At 35.8% G+C, this 17,399-nt stretch overlaps 1 protein-coding gene and 1 pseudogene across 1 annotated transcript in view; one reads left to right on the top strand and one right to left on the bottom strand.

Annotated features, from left to right (window-relative positions):
- Positions 1-17,399, bottom strand: part of POU1F1 (POU class 1 homeobox 1) — a 321,195-nt gene that overhangs the window by 267,459 nt on the left and 36,337 nt on the right. The gene's annotated exons all lie outside the window — the stretch shown is intronic.
- On the top strand, positions 5,368-6,075 carry LOC118549907 (MICOS complex subunit MIC27 pseudogene; annotated as a pseudogene).

A 17,399-nucleotide genomic window follows, 5' to 3' on the forward strand; every position in this document is an offset into this window, starting at 1 on the left:
AATAATCAGGGAAATGCAAATAAAAAGTACAATATCACTCTACACCTGTCAGGATGGCTAGAATAAAAAAGATAAGCGATGATGGGTGTTGGCAAGGATGTAGAGAAAAAATGGTATATATCCTCATGTACTATCGGTGAGAATGCAAATTGGTATAGCCACTGAGGAAAACAATATGGAGTTTCCTCCAAAAATTAAAAATTGGATTACCATATGATCTAGTAATTCTGCTCCTGAGGATTTACCCAAAGAAAACAAAAACATTAGGGCGCCTGGGTGGCTCAGTTGGTTAAGCGACTGCCTTCGGCTCAGGTCATGATCCTGGAGTCCCTGGATCGAGTCCCACATCGGGCTCCCTGCTCGGCAGGGAGTCTGCTTCTCCCTCTGGCCCTCCCCCCTCTCATGTGCTGTCTCTCTCATTCTCTCTCTCTCAAATAAATAAATAAAATCTTTAAAAAAAAAAAAAAAAGAAAACAAAAACATTAAATTGAGAAGACATATACACCCCTGTGTTTATTGCAGCATTATTTACAATAACCAAGATATGGAAGTAACCCCAAATGTCTATCATGAATGGATGGATAAAGTGGGAGAGAGAGATATATAATATATATATGTGTGTGTGTGTACTTGTGGTGTATATATGTATATATACATATACATATAATGGAATATTACTCAGCCATAAGAAAGGATAAGATCTTTCCATCTGCAACAACATGGTTGGACCTAGAGGGTGTAATGCTAAATGAAATGAGTCAGACAGAGAAAGACAAATACCATATAATTTCACCCATATGTGGAATTTAAGAAACAAAGGAATGAAGGAAAAACAAAATAGACTCTTAAAAAAAAGAGAACTGGGTGCCTGGGTGGCTCAGTTGGTTAAGCAACTGCCTTCAGCTCAGGTCATGATCCTGGAGTCCCTGGATCGAGTCCCACATCGGGCTCCCTGCTCAGCAGGGAGTCTGCTTCTCCCTCTGACCCTCCCCCCTCTCATGTGCTCGCTCTCTCTCATTCTCTCTCTCTCAAATAAATAAATAAAATCTTAAAAAAAAAAAAAAAGAGAGAACTGGTGGTTGCTACAGGGGAAGTGGGTCAGGGAGATGGGCGAAATAGATAAAGGGGATTAAGAGTACACTTATCTTGGGGCACCTGGGGCTCAGTTAAGCATCCAGCTCTTGATTTCAGCTCAGGTCACAATCCCAGGGTTGTGAGATTGAGCCCCACATGGGGCTCTGCGCTGGGCATACAGTCTGCTTAAGATTCTCCCTCTCCCTCTGTCCCTCTTTAAAAAAAAAAAAAAAATTACATTTAATCTTGATGAGAACTGGGTAATATACAGAATTGTTGCATCATATCGTATGCCTTGAAACTAATATAACACTATGTTAACTATACTTCAATTTAAAAAAACCGTGTTGCTTAAAAATTCTAACCATCATCTCAACTTTCAGTGAGTTATAATCTTTTTGCTGATGGAGGATCTTGCCTTGATGGCTGCTCATCGATCAGGGTAGAGGTTACTGAAGGTTGGGTTAGCTGTGGCAATTTCAAAACAAAACAACTAAGTTTGCCATATTGATGGACTATTCCTTTCACTTGAACACTTAGAAGGCTTTGTAGAGTTATTAATTGGCATAACTTTAATATTGTTGTGTCTCAAGGAACAGGGAGGCCCAAGGAGAAGGGGAGAAATAATGAAACAGACAGTTGATGGAGCAGTCAAAACACACAACATTTATGAATTAATTTCACCATCTTGTATGGGCAAGGTTGTGGTAATCTAAAAACAGTTATAATAATAACATCAAAGAGCAATGATCATAGATCATCATAACAAATATAATGAAAAAAACTGAAATATTGCAAGAATTACCTAAATGTAACACAGAGGTGCCAAGTGAGCAAATACTATTGGAAAAATGGCACTGGCAGACTTGCTTGCAACAGAGTTGTTACAAACCTTCAATTTGTAACAAAACACCGTATTTGTGAAACACAATAAACCAAAGTACAACAAAATGAGGTCTGTCTGTATGTGACCAAATCTTCCTGATCATCGAGTAATCTAGTCATTCAAGTTTCACCTCAAATTGGTTTGGGTGGGGGCGGGGGGAAGCTTCAAAAAAAAAAAAAAAAATCAAACTTTTGGTTTAGATATCTGTAACTTGTTTTTCTTTACAAAATTGCCAAACATGATTATTTGCCACAATGTGGTAAAACAAACACACACAGTGAGTTAGGAGACCTGAGTTCTATTATGGTCTTTACAGTTAAGTGAATTTAGATGAGTGATTGAATCCCTGCACGTCATTTAACTCATTTGAAAAAATGAATGGTGAATTTTGTGATCCGTAAGGTATTCTTTAGCTTCAGTAAATGTTGATATAGATAGGTCAACTTACTTAAAATAGTAAAACTGATCTAAATGTGACTATACGGCCTGAGACAATTTTTATACATGAAACACTTTATAATAAATTGTCCCAAAAAAGCATCAAAGCAAGAAATCACAACCAGCATCCTGCCAGCAGAACTATTTATATTTATAAATTTTGAATCTGAAATATAAACAACTTATTACTTAGAAATCAGCATGGCTGCTTCATTTCTAAACCATAGCCACACACCTAAACACCCATCCTCAAATACTTGAATTCAAAGCCCAATTCACTGTAAATATTTTCAAATAAAAATTACGCAATTCTTTCCATTTTATTCCAGTGCAGTACAAAGATTATTATATGAACTATATCTATAAAATAAACATTAGGAAAGATGAGTACCTAAGCAAAAATAGAAGGTAGCGATTGGTCAGGATATAATGGTTATGGAATTTAAGATATGGAAAAACTAAGTTGTGTCCAACTTTCACAGGTAAGGCAAAAGGGGAAGAACAGCAATTTCCTAAGGCATTACTGTAGTAAACAGATCTATGCTGCTGAAGTCCCCTCTATATGACATTGCCTAAATAACCCCAATAAGAAAATCTTTCAGAAGTGTCAGCTCCAGCCATGGCAGTGACATACCTGTTTAGTTCATTAAAGGGCCACAGGAAGGCTACCATTCATAGATATTATTGAAGTATTATGAAGCGGGATCATTGGATATCAATACCAGGTGAAATATATAGATACAACAATTTGAATTCATCTTTTACCAAGTGATAAATGAAAACCATAAAAAAAAAAACCTCTATAAAACAAAATTCAAACTAAGTTTTAATTCAAATGGCACTTCTTTCTCAAAGCATCAGCTGACCTTCCAAGTCAGATAGTCTCGCTCTAGTTTCAAACTCCAGATATCATTGGGCTGTTTTTATGCCACTTGTCATTATCATTGTATTATAGTGATTTGTGGGTTTTCTTCTGACTTCATCCTATCCCTAAATTGCCTATTTAACCCAAAAGGACAGGAATTATTCTTCCTCAAATCTTTCAGTGTTGCACAGTACCTACTATATACTCAAATGGTTCTTGCTTAAATGGATGAATAAGTATTCCAGTTTAAACAAAATAAAGGTAAAAGATAAAAATCAACCCCAATAGTAATACACCTTTTTAAAATGATTAGACTAGAAATGGAAACCATACTTCCATTATATCTGTAAAATGTTATCTCTTTTAAAAAACTACGAAGACATGAAAAATTAGGATTGATAAAGCTGGGTGGGTGGTGGAAAAAAGGGTTCATAATGTTATCCTTTCCATGTCTCTACATATTTGAAATATCTCACAACTTAAAAATCTATGGGACACAAAACAGTGTTAATACTTCATTCTATGCACAATAATATATAACCTAGACTCAAGTTGCTTGTCTCATAACTATTTTTAAAAAACAATGTAGCAATATGTCACTAGTCTGAAGATAATATGTGACATAAACTACATAAAACCCAATCGGAAACCAACATACAAAAAAGACCTCTGAAGTAAATAAAATTGGTTTTAGAGATTTTGCGAAACAGCACAGATTCACATGGCCAAAAAGCCACTTTCTTAACATGTTATCCTACTAAGTACAACTACTTAGCTCTCCTAGCTAAGATTCAAAGGCTCAAATGTTTAAAATGGACACAAGAAGGCTAGGAAAATATAAAATTTAGAGTTATCGGGGATAATTTGATAGAATGTATCATTTAGGAAGCTTTACAATGCACAAGATAATACTTTGTGATCAAAATGGGGATACTCTGTTCTTCCAGGTGGGGAGTGAGGCAGTTGGTCCTATTCCATACAATCTTTAAGAATTCAGAAATATGGATTGCCTGGGGTGGCTCAGTCGGTTAAGCGTCTGCCTTCGGCTCAGGTCAGGATCCCAGGATCCTAGGATTGAGTCCCACATTGGGCTCCCTGCTCAGCGGGGAGCCTGCTTCTCCATCTGTCTGCAGCTCCCCCTGCTTGTGTGCGCGCGCTCTCTCTCTCTGACAAATAAAATCTTTAAAAAAAAAAAAAAATTCAGAAACATAAGTTTTATTTATCAGAAGGAATTCTACTATTTATATGATAATCAAAACTTTTAAAGTTTGAGAAAAAGTGACTCAGCTCCACATACTTGGAACATCTTATTTCTCAGTAATTCTACTGAGGTCAATTCAACTAAAACAATTTTTGAATCCCTACTACATGCCATAAATTGCTTATGAGCTACAACTATGATGGGAAATTTTAATGAGTTCTAAAAAAAATACTAAATGAAAGAACCTTCAATAAAGCTATTTTGTGGAATCATGTTAACAAGGTACATTATTCAAATACACAAGTCAATTGAAATATGAAATGAAAATTTCATTGAATGTATTTAGAGGAAATGAAAAAACTGGAGAACTATAAAGGGCCTGTTCTTCAAAGGGAAATGGATTATACCAGGTTTTCTGCAAGAATGCCATTCTATTCAAAAGCAATATAATGCCTCTGCCCAGAAGGATCTAAAACAAAGACTCTGATATTAATATATAGCCCCACCATCAGCTTTTAATCAAATGAGCATGACATAATCTAGCAGAAGTATTTACCCCTCATTTAAAAAAAGGGGAAAAAAAAGAAAAAAAATCCCAGTTTCAAAACAAGAGCTACAATAGCCACAGCAGGCAAAGCCACAAAGATTAAGAAGCCAAAGAAAACTACTTATAAAATGAATACATACATTTTTAGAGTTTTAAGGATCTTTGATCTTCACTTAGTCTAAACTTATTTTACAGTTAAAAAAAAAAAAAAAAGATTCGCTAATGATTATTCCAGCTTCAGATATAAGCCTGGAACCCAGAGCTTCTGACTGCCAGTCTACTTTGACAGGATAGCTTTCAAAACTTAAATTAAATAAAAACTGAGTTGAACTGTGTTGTCCCTCTCTGCCCAGCATATGAGAACTGAGACGGAGAAGGTTACAGATACGGCAGGTATTAGGATGGAAAAGCTGACAACCATTCCTGCAGGTCTGATATGTGCATCTATAACTGTGCATACGGCTAAAGAAGAATACAAAAAGCAGCTAGTAAAACCAGAGCAGCTCCCCATATATACCGCACCACCTCTGCAGTCTAAATAGGTTGAAGAGCGGCCATTTACAAGTGGGCTTTGCATCCATCCACACTCCAGCTGGTCCTTATATTGGCTGGTGCAAGGGTGTTTATGTGTTTGTGAAAAATGGGATAATGGATACAGTACTATTTGGAAAAGGTTCTAGGTTTAGGAAAACTTATCCACTGGTAGTGTCCACTTTAGGAGAAACTGTTTGCTACCCAGTTCAGTTAGTAATAATTGCGAAGGTAACTGAGAAAAAGGCATATACAACAAGCCAGCAAATTTATGAAGCACTTAAATTATTGTGGGGGGAAAAAAAAAGTCATTTCCTAAACCTAAAGAAAAACTAAGCTAGGAAATTCTGCTGAAATAGAAATATCTGAAAAGACAACCGACAGCCTGAAATACTCAGTGCCCTTGCCGACAGAACTCGGCTCTGAAAGATAAAATCAGAATCCACCTCCAGTGCTACAGTTCATGCCTGGCCCCAAAGGTCCTGGATCACGGGCAGTCCCCTCCAGAAGATGTAGATGCGTACAGCACTTGAAGCGGAAATGGTCTGCACAGAGAACTATAAGATGTGTGAAGTTGAAAATAATGATGAAAAAATTATGTAAAGGGTAACTGTGACACAGAGTATAACTTTTTTTTTAAGGTATAACTTTAAAACCAAGTTTTTCCCTCACGTCTTCTAATGTAATGTACAGTTTGACCAATCACATAAGGGATTAAAACACAAACTGTGAATCTAATCCAAACAATATTAAATGATTGACGAAGAGGCAGAAGTATTGGGATGCATTTAATGATTTTTAAGGGTGTTTATAAAAAACAAAAATAGAGTAAATATATAAACACTGATGAAATGGGTGTATATAAATATTTATACAGATACATATACATATTTGCTTTAACGTCTTCAAATTAACGTCAGCTAAATTAGAATGGTGTGTAGAAGGATGTGTTCCCCCCTTTTCATTCCCCAGAGCTTGAATAAAATATCCATATTTTATGACCAAAAAAATTAAATAAAAACTATTTTTGACTCAATGATGTGATATTAATATATTTTCACAGGATTAGGGGGAAAATATCTAAACATATACCATCACTTTGATGTATTCAAGCTTACAACAACAAAAAAAACCCACTAAACTTCGTAGTCTAGAATCACATTATAGACTAAGTGAGCATTCTATCAAAACAAAGCAATTTAGTATAACAGGAAGAAATTTCCTCTAAATGCTTCATTATTCTTTCAAAGGTACTAAAGAACATTCCTAAAACCACAGAGCATGAGACACCCACAGATAATTGAGGAGTTATCCTATTGTCTGCAATATATTTTGGATACAACCAAAATGGAATAAAAATATATATGAAATATCCTTTCTATTTAGAAACATTAAATTTTATTCTTATAAAAAGATGCTAGGGTTACTACAAATTCATTACATTTTAAAATATGTTTTCGATTAACATAAGAATCTTATTGTAAAAGTAAAGCTATATTCCATAATATAAATATTTAATGCACTGTCATAAATAGGACTTATTTAAATCCTGAAATCACCATATTCTGCTTGAAAATAATTGAATTCATGCTTTAAATATGTGCTTATTGTTTAGAGAGATAGACACGGCTTTTAACCTATAGCCAGAAAAGCTAGATTTAAGTTCCACATGTTATTAAGTTGTTATGAACTTTAGCAACTTAAAGCTCTATAAAATCTGGTTTCTTCTGCCAAAAAGAAATATCTTCAGGGGCACTGTTAAGTTTAAATAAAGTTTACATATAATGTTTGTTGAAAAACAATATATACACTTAAATCCTTATTTTTTTAATATATATTAGTTTATATTATCTATAAAGCAAGGAGGTTAATTAATGTGGCCATTAAGACTCCATTAATAAAACAACCTAGTCTATTTTATTAATGTACAGGAATAAAAGTCAAACTATTATATTACCATACTATTGAAAAATGATTGCCATTGTTTCCATAAATTCAGTGATTATGACTACTGATGCAAAAAGAAAAGAGCACAGTTTAAATATCGCAAAAATTCTTCAAGTATATTTACTCAGTTTTACCTACAAGGACTTGATTCATGCTTTATTCATCAAATCTTACATTTGTTCAAGCACCGCGTATTTGGCAGTTTAAAGCTCAATCTGGGCTTTTTGTGTGGCTATATGGGCAATTAGATGTGAACGAACTGTAACTTTTATACATTGCAAGAGGGAATAGAAATTGGTTCAGCCACTTTGGTAAACTAACTAGAAGCATCTACCCAAATTAAGCACATGCCTTCCTATGACCCAGCAATTTCACTCCTAAATATATATCCCAGAGAAATGAGGGTACAATTTCACCAAAAGTCCAAAACAAAAAAATCCTCATAGAAACTATGATCATAAGAGCCCAAAACTAGGAACACACTCAATGTTCATCATAAGAATAAATGAGGTTATGCAATGGAGTACTACACTGCAATAAAAGAGCCAAGTACTGATGGATACATGTGGAAAAGATCAATCTCAGATCTTACATTGAGCAAAAGAAACCAGTCACTGTAGCATCCATACTGCTTCATTCCATTTATAGGAACTATTAAAAAAAAAAGAAGGGGGGGCGCACCTGGGTGGCTCGGTCGGTTAAGTGTCTGACTCTTGATTTCAGCTCAGGTCATGATATCAAGGTTGTGGGATTGAGCCCTGGGCTGGCCAAGCTCCATGCTCAGCTGGGAGTTGGCTTGAGATTCTCTCTCCTTCTGCTCCTCCCCCACACTTGCATGCAAATGCACACATGCTCTAAAATAAATTCTTTAAAAAAAAAGTTTAGGGGCACCTGGGTAGCTCAGTTGGTTAAGCGACTGCCTTCAGCTCAGGTCATGATCCTGGAGTCCCTGGATCAAGTCCCGCATCAGGCTCCCTGCTCAGCAGGGAGTCTGCTTCTCCCTCTGACCCTCCCCACTCTCGTGCATGGGTGCACGCTCTCTCAAATATTTTAGAAAATTAAATAAAATAAAAAGTTTTAAAAAAGTTTAAAAAAAAGGAAAAACTTTGGTTATTGAAGTCAAGATCATTACTGCAAATGGGATTATAGTGTGTAAGAAAACTAAGACACGTGTTACTGGTTTTGACCGTGGGCCGCAGACAGAAGCCAGAGAGTTCTTGAAGTGTTAGTGAAGGCTGGAAAGAGACAATTTTTAGTGGAAATGTACTGGTAGAACAATTAGCAAAATGCAGGCCTGAAATAACAAAGGCTGTAGAAAGTGGTTGTCTTGGCAGAGGTAGGGAGAAATTGACTGGGAAGGGACAGGGAAATACTCTACACCTTTGTAGAGCTAGAATGACTTTGGTGTAAATGTTTGTTAAAATGGTACACTTATGAGCTCTAATTTTAGTTGCAGATAAACTGAAACTTGACTTAAAAAAATTTATCAAAGAATACATTTTAAATGATTTTTAAAAATTAGCCCCTAATACATAATACTGGTATGTGTTATAGTTTAAAAGTTGTGAAAAAATAGAGCACTTATAGATTTACCATATGTTATGGTTTTCAAATAGCATGAGGCTGGCAACAGATCTAGTTTATAAAAATCACACTGGGATTTCTCACTTAACTTAGTGCTGTACCATCAACCTCAAATCATCCACGCTTCTCTAAAATTTCTAATGGAATGCTAAGAAAGCTCATGTATGTGTCTGCAACACACATGAATCATTTTAACAAAAAAATGCAAAAATTTCTTAGTCAAAATTAGTGTTTTAAGTTTGAGCCATTGAGTAGAACTGTTGAGCTTTTTACATAGAATAAAGAGGCTGATGCATCGAAAACATCTAAAGAAAAACCTTCAGTGTCAGAATGTAGTGGATTGACAGACAATTATCTAGTTTTGGGCAGGGAAGTTAACATAATTGAAAACCACATTAGACTTGGAAACATGTTCATACACATTTGTGTGAGCATTGCTTTTCATGCAAATAAATGGCCAACCATCCTACATTAACAGGGCCCATAAACTTGAATGTATTCTCATCTTTGTGATTATTGTGATCAAAACATACACCCCAGGTGTCACTAATTCCGGTGTTTTTGTTATATATTTTTAAACAACAGACATTTGAACATGCCTAAATAGTGTTCTTTCCACCCACTATGGGTAGAATTGTGTCCCCCTCCCCAAATTCATATGTTGACATCCTAATCCCTAATACCTCAAAATGTGACTGTACATAGAGATAATTACCTCTTTTAAAGACAAATTCAACTGAGGTCATTAGGTTGGGCCCTAACCTAATCTGACTGGTGTCCTTTTAAGACATTAGGACATAAACCTGTACACGTACAGAGAGAGGACCATGAAAAGACACATGGAGAAGGTGGCCACCTACCAGCCGAAGAGAGGCCTCAGAAGAAACCATCTCTGCCAACACTTTGACCTCACACTTCTAGATAAATTTGTTGTTAAATCCGCCCCCAGTCTGTGGTCCTTTGTTATGGCAGCCCTAGAAAACTAACCCACAATCACATTACAAAAAATACATTTGGAAGCAAATGACTTTATAAACCTGTTTTTTTCATTTGTTGTGTAATTTAAGATGATCCACATCAATGTGATTAGAATGGGAGATGGAGGTCTGAACCAGCAGGACTTCCCATGGTGTGATGACCAAAGCAAGGTCCCAATGACATCCTCTTCCTATAGACAAAGTCAATTCCATTCACGTGTCTTCCTCAGATTTTTTAATTTTGTCAGAAGCTTATTACTCTTAAGTCTTCTACTCTTATAATCTAAGAATGTTGGCACCAGATGTTAGAATATTGGTAGAACTTAGAAACAGACAAAACAGAGAGAAGAACATTGAACCCAGAAATCAGACTTCCTAGTTGCCTGCTGTTGGACAGTTTGCTTGTTTGGGGTAGTAATTCTTTTTATCAGAAATCCCCAAACATGACCTCAATTAGAATTTTCTGGAGAATTTTTTAAAAACAAGGGTCTGGGACCTACTCTTGTACCTGGTTCTCAAATGTCTGGATATTAGAATCATCTGAAAGAGTATTATTTTTTGGAAGATTTTTAAAATTGTGATAGCTCTACTCCATCCTCCAAAGATTGATTTTTAATTGGTTTAATTGAATTGAAATGTGGCCTTGGACTCGGGATTTTTAAAAGTTCCCCCACTTCAAAGATGTTATCCACTGCCCTGGACAGTGTGATTTAATTATTCTGAGGACGAGCCTGGGCATTAGTACTTCTTACTTCACCAAGGAATTCCAATGCATTTTAATTCCCTAGGTGAGACCTAGGCACAACCATCTGATGTCAAGGTAAAATAATGCTCGTGTCCCCTTTAACAATGACTTTTTGTGATATGTGTGGTATTGTTAAAAAGAATATAGGGGCACCTGGGTGGCTCAGGTAAATGTCCAACTCTTGGTTTTGGCTCAGGTCATGATCTCAGAGTCATGAGATCAAGCCCCAAGTCAGGGTCTGTGCTGAGCGTGGAGACTGGAGCCTGTTTAAGATTCCCTTTCTGCCCCCTCCCCCCACCAGGTCCCTTTCCCCCACCCTCTAAGGAAAAAAAAAAAACAAAAAAAAAAATAAACATAAGACAGTTTAAAGAACATGTTTAACAAGTTTACTTACTCATAGGTTCATTAAATACCTGTGTAATTAGCATGAAGTTTTGTTTGAGTCAAACACCTTTCAAGTGTTTTCCAAGTGTGCATAAGCCAGGAGAGAGGCTCTGTATGAAAATGGGTTACCAACCCAATCCCAGCTGTCTGATGGATGTAATTATTTCAGGAAAGAACATGTGCAAAGATGAAGGCACAAAATATAATCGCTTCTATGATAGTAATTTAGTTTCCTGGGGTAAAGATTCAAACCAGCATCTCCCATTAGTCTAACAACAATTACGTAGTTTTCCCTTTCATCCATTTCTTTCAAGCTTTTCTTCTATCTGAACCTTTCTAAAGGGTATTTGAGTGATTTAACATTGACCGCCCACACATTGTATTTACCACTATTATTAGCACAGCGGATGATCTTTACAACTTAGTGAAGTTCCAAGAAACATTATTACTGATTTTTCAAAATGCCTCTAAATCATTTGCTATTTCTTCTGGTTTATCTTAGGCAGAATTATTTTCAAGTGACCTTTTAGTGTCATATTCAGTTTAAAGTGACAGCTTAAGTTTAAAAATGACAACTAGTGATGTGATGTAAATGCATCTTAAACTTTGAAGCGTTACATTTCAGTTTACATAAACTCAGGTTAGAAGACATGCAATGACAAAGGGAAATATAAAAGTGGCATAAGGGGGGAAAAAAAGGGTAGGCTTTTAGATCCCCACACAACTACATCAGTATCTGAAGGGAATTAGGTAGAAGGGGAGGGAGGCTGGTTTCTAACCATTAATGAGAAAATTTGTTTTTGATTCAAAGAAAAGATAGAAGTCATATATAACCTCTATAAAAGTGAATTAACTTTTAGTCTGTATTAATAGAAATATCCAGAATCGAGGAAATCATCATTCTGCTCAATAGTTACTAAATCAAACTTCTAGTATTATGTTAAATTCTGAAAAACACTTCATTGTGTTAGTAAACATGCATCATTGTGTTAAATAGTAACCAAACTGTATCCAGCAGGGAGTAACCAACCATACCACATGTGGAAAAATTGAAAGAGAATTACATTGTGTGATCAAAATGCCATAAAAAGACCTTCATGTAATTAGCAGAAGGCATACTGTGAATTAAAAATTTTTTAAAGTTTTCAAGGAGTCTGCCTTTGAGAATTCAATGAGGTCCCAATCATTGATCACAAGTCATTTATACATAGGCTGAAAAACACCTGATAGGGAACCTGGGAAGGATTTATTCAGAGACAGTGTTAGGGTAGTGACAAAGTACATAAACATTATCACATTTCTGCAATTCAACACATGATGAAACAATAATTGTGTTTTGAAATTATTGCGTTAAAAATCTCCTGTTACCCTCAGTCTATTCTGAGTGTCCAACCACTAAATGCTCAAAATATAAAAGCTTAACTTTTCTTTATAACACTGAAACCGCTTGCTCTGTTTTTTCCACTGAGGACTTTGAAAATTGTCCCTGACCAAGTGATTTGAGAAAGGCATCATTTTAATACCAAAGCTTCCATTAGTAAGCCGTGTTGCTTAAACAACTAGTTTTTAATTAAAAAACAAAACAACCTCATTTCAAAGGCAACGGACTTCTCCTAAATTTCAGAGAGACAATATTAAAGTGAAAAAAATTCAGTTCACTGTAATGTTTTATAAAACAATGTGGAAATACTGACTTTTCATATACCAATCTATTACATGGATTTCAGCACCTTTAAGTATGCAGATTGGAATCCCTACTTTGTCCAAATCTCCAGATGTGGAGAAAAATTAAAATACAGATTCCTAAGGAATTATTCCTAAGGTCAATTCCTCTTTCACTTTGGAAAAATCATTACTTTGTTAGAAGTTTCTGGTGTTCTCTGTATGGATCGCAATGGTCTTATGTTATTATTCTTTCCTCTGTGGGGAGAGGTTACACTGCAGTCATCTCTTGGGAGGAATTCTGCATTCTTCCTGTGCCAATCTCCATGCCTGGAGGAAAACATCAGAAGAAACTAAGACAGCCTATGCTCATCTCACCTTTCTCAAATCATTTTGTCTCTGGAATTTCTTGACATATTTAGACACATTGAATGAAAAATAAAAGTTGGGACAAATTTCCCTCCAGGAACACAGCGTAGGCAGATTAGGGGAAAAATGAAGAAACACAAAAGAAACTACTTAAATATGTCTCCTATCCTCATTCCCACTTACTCACTGCTTAACATATTTGAATGACTTTGAAAAGATTGTGATTGAGATTTTAATATGCACAGGTATTTTACTAAATGAAGCACATTCCAATCTTGCATACCAAATTTCAAAATACAGAGCTCAATAGAACTGTTAGGAAAATAGTTTCATTAAATTTGGTAATTTATACTATTAGAGAATCTCAAAGTGGAAGAGAACAAATCCATTATGTATTATATATTTCAGAAAGGAATGAGTGGCTCATCCAATACGTTGTATATGTATATTATATGTATAGCTGCTGAGACAAAGTCTTAAGGTCCCATAGCAACACTGATACAAACTGCATTTGAGTGTCTCACATTTGGAAGTGAGGCATTCTCTGACTTAAACTTTTAGAATGTGAGAGAAGTGCTGTATGTTGATTTCAAGAATATGATCAATTTATGACCATTTTTATGTATGTGATAATTTGCTTTTCAAGGACCAGCCCCGCCTAACAATTCCCTACAACACCCTTTTCACACCCATGTCTCCGTGTTACTCTCTCTGCCTCAGTTTTCCCCACTCACAAACACTGCTGCCACAGTAATTTCTCTAAAATATTTATTATGCCATTGCCTTAAGGACAAGGGGAAAACAGATTGGTACAAATGAAGTCAGATTTATCAAAATCAGTTCTTCATCTCTATCCATAGATGTCTACTCTTTCAACTTGCACCCTAACCAAACAACTTGCTTCTATTCTTTGGAGTAAATGTTCATATCAGTCTGTCCAAAATGCCCTGTTAAATGCCTTTGCCCAGAGAATTCTTCTTCTGAAGTCATAGGATAGCTTAAATATCTCTAATCTTCCTCATTCCCATTCCCAAGGGGCAAGAAAATTCCACTCCCACTTTCCGTTCTTACAGCACTTTCCATGTCTCTAATAACTTATATTTTATCATTGGATATTGCATCTTAATTCCAAGTGATAGGGTATTTTTTTTTTTTTTTTTTTTTTTTTTTTAGGATATCACCACTCTAACTCCATCCATTCCCATAACCCCAACAATATTATCCCCTATGCCTTTTCATTTCCATGGTTTAGTTGAGTACCTATTACATACTAGCTAGTAAATAAGTGTTAGCATAGATCCAATTTATTTTTATACTAATAAGTCCATAAGTGGCAGAATTCCATTTTTATTAAAACAAATGGTCATAAAATGTTAAAATAATCTCAAAGGGTTTTGTCAAGTCTATCTAATTTTTATATTTTATGTAAATAGAGGACCAGAAAAGTTCAAATAATTCCACAAATATTTATTGCATATGTACTATATGCCAAGGCCTATTCTTTGTGCCATAGAGGATTTGTTTAAAAGTATTAATTGTATTTTTCACAGCTTATATTCTGGGAGGGAAACAGACAAGTAGAAGCTCAGGATATTATTTGATAATGATAATTGTTATAAGATAATCTAAATAATTCACTCAAGTTCTTACTAGTTGCAGGGCTGAACTTGAGCTGTGGTCTCTTGTTTCTCAGTCTAGTTATCACATTATTTAACAATTACATTCCTACCTCCAAATCAAGTACTGTTTTTGCAGAACAATAGTTCATCAGGGTTGCCATTGAGCAGCAGTCAGTGTAGGTGAAGGTAAACTAAGTTGCTATAACTTAGCCCAGAAGTACAATGGCTTAATGAAGACAGAATTTCTCACAAATAGTCCCAAGATTAAGAGTTTATGCTGTTGGGGAGACTGTGCCTCTATTCCTTCCTTCAGAAACTCAGGTTCCTTCATCTCATGAGTCTACCAAGCATAGTGTGATTTTATGTAAAGCACGGAGGCTGCCACACCTTTACTACAACATGTGGAAAGAGCAAGAAAAGCACATACCCAATATTGTAAGGCCAAGAACTAGAAATGGTCACATCACTTTGTTCACGTTCATTGACTGAACCCAAGAAAATATACCAGGATGCAAGGGAGCCTGGAAAACAGTCTCCAAGGGGATGGCCACCTGCGGAGCTCAGACTCTGCCTGGACATGGGGAACTTCTAGCAGTTCAGAAAGAAGGGATTTATAAGAGAGGGTGGCAATCAGTCATCTCTGCCTCACTGGGACACTATTATCTACCTTTGCTTTATCTTAGAAAAGAAACCAGAAACAGTAAATAAAATGGTCAGAAGACTGATTTTAAAAAGTCATCAAAAGCAATGAGACATGTTAAAAAAAAAAAATTTGGTGACATTATTTTGGTGAATAGTGGCCCAGTTTCTACTGCCTGAGAAACTCAATACGAAGTTTAAAGAATACCTTCGCTTAATTCCCCAAGAAAGATGTAGGGGAGAAAGCGAAAAGAAAACATAGATCATAAATGCTATCTGTTTGCGTAACCAAACTGATTTCAGTGAGTAATAGAATCCATTTCAATGAACCATAACTGTGATTTAAGCTCTCCTATGCACACTCTAACTCACTTTATAGACCCAGAATATCACTTGTGATAACGGAGGTTACATATTACCTTGCTCTGAAATCAACAGGGAGGGCAGCTTCATAAAGCTGATAATTTAGCACTCCTTTTAACAATTCAAGGTTGCCAAATCAGAGATGTGGAGGTGATCACCTGGGAGTACAAGAGTCCGTTCTTTCCTTCTTGGTCAGAAGGAAGTGCATTTAGTGCTTTGAGCAGACACTTCTTGGTGTTATAAAGAGCTTCCTGACACAGATATTCAAGTCACATCTGAGAAGACAACTCAGGTGGTCTCTCTTCAGATAGACAATGAGGTTGATATCCTATCTCTTTACTTCTATTCCCATTTTTTTTTTCCTCTAGTAAATTCACTCTTAAAGGGAAGGAATTAGTCAAATTCTGTCTCCTCTAATAGGGGAAAGATCATTATAAGGCTAATAACAGGTCTGACAACACTAGAGCTGAGGCCGTAAGTTCAAGCAGATAATGAACTAGCTTAGGAAAGATGAAAAGCTCTCTCATCCTAGCAAAAATGGCAAAGCAGAGAATGCTCAGAGTTAAGAAAAATATTTCAAGGTTACAAGGAAAGCAATAGTTGGTAAATAGTTTGAATATTTAAAAATAAAGTTAATACAAGAGGTACTCAGAATTAGAGTAATCAACATCCAATAAACAGTACCTAGATTTAGGTACTTAGATTTTTCCAGTTCCTTTCTGGTTATAACAATATGAGAAAGTTAAGTTCTATTGATAACAATGAATTCTAATATCAGTGAGACCTAACATTATTTACTAAGTATCTGTTTAGTACTTACAGGTATACCCTCAGAGATATTGTCCATTTGTTTCCAGACCACCACAATGAAGTGAATACTACAATAAAACTAGTCAAATGAAATTTTTGGTTTCCCAGTGCACGTAAGAGTTCTTTTTCCATTATTCTAGTTTATTAAGTGTGCAATAGCATTAGGTCTAAAAAAAAAAAAAGCTACATGCCTTAATTTAAAAATACTTTATTGCTAAAAATCCCTAACAGTCACCTGGGCTTTCAGAGTCCATCCTTTAGCTGGTGGAGGATCTTGCCTCTACGTTGATGGCTGCTGACTGACCAGGGTGGTAACTGCGGAGGGCTGGGGTGCCTGTGGCAATTTCTTAAAATAAGACAACAGTGAAGTTTGCCACATCGACATCTCTTCCTTTCATGTACCATTTCTCTGTAGTGTGCAATGCTGGTTGATAGCATTTTACCCACAGAACTTCAAAAGTGGAGTCAATCCTCTCAAACTCTGCCACTGCTTTATCAACTAAGTTTATGCAGTATTCTAAATCTTTTGCGGTCATTTCAACAATCTTCACATCTTCACTAGGAGTAGACTTCATCTTGAGAAACCACTTCACTCAACCATAAGAAGCACCTCATCTATTCCAGTTTTATCATGAGATTGTAGGAGTTCAGTCCTATCTTCAGGCTCCACTTCTAGTTCTGTTTCCACATTGGAGTTACTTTCTTCACTGAAGTCTTGAACTCCTCAAAGTCATCCATGAGGATTAGAATCAACTTCT

Source organism: Halichoerus grypus, chromosome 1 (assembly GCF_964656455.1).
Source record: "Halichoerus grypus chromosome 1, mHalGry1.hap1.1, whole genome shotgun sequence".
Taxonomy (NCBI): Eukaryota; Metazoa; Chordata; class Mammalia; order Carnivora; family Phocidae; genus Halichoerus; species Halichoerus grypus.